Raw genomic sequence first — 5,000 nt, 5'->3', positions numbered from 1 at the left:
ATATATATATATATATATATATGTGTGTGTGTGTGTGTGTGTGTGTGTGTGTGTGTGTGTGTGTGTGTGTATATATGTATATATATATATATATGTATATATATATATATATATATATATATATATAAATATATATATATATATGCGCAACATAAACAATGCAGTTCTGTGCTAAAATCTTATTTAGTGTACCCTAGAAAAAGGCCATTTTTTATTTATCACCTTGATTTAGAAAACGTGTTATTACAGGGCTAACTTTCATTTCCAAGAATATGTCTTTCTTTCTTTCTCTCTCTCTCTCTCTCACTACTACTACTATTACTACTAATATACTGCTACGGCTACTGCTAATGCTATCATAATTGCTGTTGTTGTTATCATCATCGTTACATGGAACTTTTGTTGTTACCGACAATATTACTGTTATAATTAATCGTCATTATTTTAATATAACTTTATTCAATACTTTTTCTCACCGTTTGTTAGCATTCAGAGCCACCACTAAGGTTTCCAAGGACTCAGATAGAAGAAAATTATCAGCAAGGTCAAGGTCAATAACCTTGATATTCCCCAGTTGCTCCACAATGACTTTGAACTGTAGCTCTGCCCAGTATCCAGTCCATGCAAATGTTGAAAAGTGTTGGTGCAAGGATACAGCCTTGCCTCACTCCAGGAAACAGGAAAGAAGGTCGACAGGCTTCCATCATACTTTACAGCACTCTCAATACCAGTATACAGACTTGCCACTAGTCCAATAATCCTTGTTGCAATTCCTCTCAGTCTCAGGATCTCCTAGAATGATTCCCTATGCACCGTATCGAACGCCTTCTTGAGGTCGATGTAGGCTGCAAGCAGCCCATGCCCGAACTCACGACGGCGCTCTACAATGACTCGAAGCGCAAGGATATGGTCTATTGTCAGATTGCTCCGGCCTCTGATGCCACAGTAGGTGGTCTCTGATACGTCTCAGAAGGATGTGGGCAAGAACCTTGCCTAGTGTACTGAGCAGTAAGATGCCTTAGTGATTGCTGCAGTCCCATTGGTCCCCCTTCCCCTTACCGAGAGGGATGACCACATCCTTCAACAGGTCAGGGGGATGGTACCGGACCGCCAGATGGCAGCCAGGAACGCATGCAACTCCTGCGCCATAGGTTCACCCACAGCCTTTAACAGTTTAGCTGGGATGCCGCAAATACCCGCTGCTTTGCCACTCTTCAGCTTGGATCCTCACGGATGGGTGGGTCTGGTAACGGAATCACGGCACTACTCGCATCCAAGTGAACTGTTGGTGGGTCAACCTGGTACAACTGCTCAAAATATTCAGCAATCCCCCAAGCACACTCCCCCTCCTTCAGCTTGTCCAAATGAAACACCCTAGGGTGATCATTGGCCCGCTGGGGAGTTTTGAAGTGGACCCGAAGGGCAGCCACAACCAATCTATGGTCAGTACCACAGACCCCGGCACTCCTATACTGGAGGATCCTCCGAGTGCTAACGAGTATGTGGTCGATCTCCTTGGCTGCATTACCCGCATCACTGTACCATTTCCAACGATGTGGGTCTGGGTGATGATACCAGGAACCAGAAATCCTCAATTTCTGGGACCTGGTATCAGCTCCCGAACCATGAAGACCGACAGACATCTAATAGCAAGCTCGATCACAGCCATATACCGCACTGAAGTCAACCAGAACCATATGAATATCTCGCCGGGGACAACTGTCTGCTACAGATGTAAGTTTGGCATAGAACATCTCTTTCATTTCGGTAGGAGCGTACACAGCAATAAGACATGAAGCCAAAACCTAGCTTCTGGGGACCGGCTGTCTTTTTTTTCGATTTTTCTTGCCGATTTTGATGAAACACCCTTTTATTTAGACCCTAGCCTGATCTCTGTGGTCGATTTTTTTTCGAAATCGCCCGAACTGTGCTTGAATCATTAAAAAAAAGGGGTGGAAATCCTGAAGTCTTCAAGAACTACCCTATAGCTATAACTTCGAATTTCGACTTCCTTTTTTGTGTGTGAATTTTTGTAAGATACTTACATTTGTCACTTTTACAAGAAGCACAGGCACAAATTGAAAATCATATTTCGAACAAGCTGTAGCTATTTTCTTTTTCTACAAAATGGGTCATAATACGTTAAAATCAGACTAGAAATGCGTGTGCTATGCTTAAAAATGTGAAGGACTCAAACATCGCGATCTTTTTCCCTTTAATTTTCTTTACATTTTAAATAATAATTCATATACGAAATAATAGCATATGATATAATTATATATCATCTACCTTTATTGTTGCTCTAATGGAGTTTTATAACGTATAAGGTTGGTCGAAAAAATGATCGTTCCCCTGACTGAAGGTACCACTTAGCTTCCTCTCCTGATCACCACCTGGCTCGCCTGCCGTACACCCGAAAGGTAATTTCTCGAATTCACCGATCTTTCACACTAACACACCTGTGAAATGATATACAATTACAGGGCGGTGTAATTTTTTTCTTATATAAAGCCTGTAAGGATATACAAATAATTTTCGTATATCCCATGACCTTTTGTTTATTTATAGTGTTATTTCCGTTTGCTTGTTTGTTTGTTGATTTTTTTTCTGTATTTTCTGATTTTTCTAAAAATTATGAACACAGTTTAATGAGATTTTTACAAGAGGTGTGTTTTAGCCTAACTTTGGCGTCGAGGACACTCTGGTGATGATCTGGTCCATGGTTCGGATCCAGGATTTTTTTTTTTCTAACTCAGAAATGAACAGATCTTAATAATGTTTTTACCTGAGGTGTGTCTTAGTCTAACTAATATTCCATAAAATTTTGGTGGTGATCCGGATCATTTAGCATCATTTGGAAAGGAGAAAGATTTGCATTTTCGAAATGTTTAGTTCATAAAGAAAAGAAAATACTGAACGAATGACATATTATGTTTATTCATTCGTATGAAAAAAATCTTTATCTTTTTTTTTCTTTTTTTTTTTGACGCCTGCCAGATTTAAAATATATATATATTCCGAACAAAAATGACGATTGGTCTCATCTCACGTGAAATTTAATGAGCTTTCAGAAAATAATCATTTTTTTTTATTATCTCTAATCATTACGTCACAATTGTCTATCTTCTAAGGTAAGGCGAAAAAAATAATATACATCTCGACATCGAAAAGGACCTAAATAATAACGGTCGGCTTTGAAATTTTCAGAGGAGAATCGGAGGCCCTGGAACTCTGAACCGTATTCACGTTGACAAATGTGGAAAGGTATGAAAGAGAACGAATATCTTCACAATACAAGAAGAGATGTATTTAACCGGTTTCGATTATATCTGCGTCAAAAATACATCGAAACCGGTTAAATACATATCTTGTATTGTGAAGATATTCGTTCTCATTCATACCTTTCAGCCCTGGAACTTCTTTAAAATGCGTTTAATTCGGTTTCAGCAAGATGGGCGAAACATGGTGGAGAAAGACCAGATGGTTCCCTAAATATCTCTTTAAGAGAAAAGTGAGCAAAGTTTGTTTTATTATTATTACAAGCGGATAGTAGCTATAGCATTAATGTAATTATTTATGAATATGTACATATTCTTTTCATATTTTAATAGTGCATGCACAGGGGCTACAAATACATATACGTATATATCTGTATCTGTCTCTATATCTATATATATACATACATACATATACATATATAAGTGTGTGTATATATATATATATATATATATATATATATATATATATATATATATATATATATATATGTTCTAACCTTGGCCATGAAGACGTCAGGTTAGGGAATGCCACGTTGTCTGCGACTCATTTCTTGGTCAAAATTCCATTCTTAGAATAACCATATGAAATGGTTGCTGCAGAGCAAGAAAATACTTTTTTCAATACAAAAGAAAACATCAAAAATTAAATATTCAAAATCACATGCTCACCATTTTTGAAAGTCAACAGTATTAGATTCTTACCATAATGATAGCTGGACATAACACTCCTCAATAATTGTCGCAGTCTTCCAATACCATTTGTTCGTTTTGAGGAAGGCAAACCTCTTCTCAGTCCAGTAAAATGTCGGTTTATTCTGCACTTTCTTTCAGCCAACGAAACGGAGCGTCTCTTTCAACATGCCGTTGCTATCCCTATGCATCTTTCAAAACAATTTTTTTCCCTTTAGCACATACAAGCTATTAGGGATTTGTTTCGCTATTAGGTTTATTCTAGAACTTAAATCATCAAACCATTAAATAAATCTCATAAACATTTGAATAACAGTACTTTAATTTTTCAGAAAGGTATTGCATCTTACGAAAATATTTTGGCGCGTAATTCAAACTTCAAAATATGGATTTCTATAACATATATATACATATATATATATATATATATATATATATATATATATATATATATATATGTGTGTGTGTGTGTGTGTGTGTGTGTGTGTGTGTGTGTGTGTGTGTGTGTGTGTGTGTGTACATATATATATGTATGCATATGTAATATATACACACACAGTCATATATTGTTCGAAGACTAATTTTCTGCTATTTATTCAACACTAACTTGTCGATACCTCGTGCATGCATTATCACGTATTTACGATTTCTTATCACAATTATTTCATCTTTTGCCAAATCCCATATTGTTTCATTATGATTATCATACACTGTTATTCCCAGTTACACTTCTTCTTGCGTTATCATACACTCCTCATTTACTTTCTCATGGTAGAACAAGATAACCCTTATTGCAGCGTACATCCTGTCAGCTGTACGAGAGAAGTGCGCGCTGACTCAATTCATTTTCCAAGAGAAATGCAGATTTTCTAATGCAATACATTTTCTCTCTTGTCTTGTTTTATGGCATAAAATAAGTTAATTTTTTTCTCGATTTGTCGTATTTTGTGAACAACTATAAGTGACAGTTTTAGAGGTTAATGTTTGCTTTCCTTTTGCAGATTTCCTTAAAAGTAGTTATATCCATTGTGT

At 36.6% G+C, this 5,000-nt stretch overlaps 1 long non-coding RNA gene across 3 annotated transcripts in view; it reads right to left on the bottom strand.

Moving 5' to 3' along the window:
* The window catches only part of LOC113802625 (uncharacterized), a 12,796-nt gene extending 8,630 nt beyond the window's left edge, over positions 1–4,166 (bottom strand). For 2 of the 3 annotated variants that reach the window (XR_003475438.2, XR_011399247.1), the window contains exons 1-2: positions 3,981–4,166; positions 3,776–3,872 (exon numbers count right to left, since the gene is read on the bottom strand). This is a non-coding gene — a long non-coding RNA (uncharacterized lncRNA). The remainder of the gene's footprint in view (positions 1–3,775; positions 3,873–3,980) is intronic. The other variant, XR_003475437.2, reaches the window with a different exon arrangement.
* Positions 4,167–5,000: the final 834 nt, after the last annotated feature.

The sequence above is a fragment of the Penaeus vannamei genome, chromosome 1 (genome assembly GCF_042767895.1).
Source record: "Penaeus vannamei isolate JL-2024 chromosome 1, ASM4276789v1, whole genome shotgun sequence".
Classification (NCBI taxonomy): Eukaryota; Metazoa; Arthropoda; class Malacostraca; order Decapoda; family Penaeidae; genus Penaeus; species Penaeus vannamei.
Note: the sequence above shows the minus strand (reverse complement) of the source record. Positions and strands in the feature narration are given on the sequence as shown.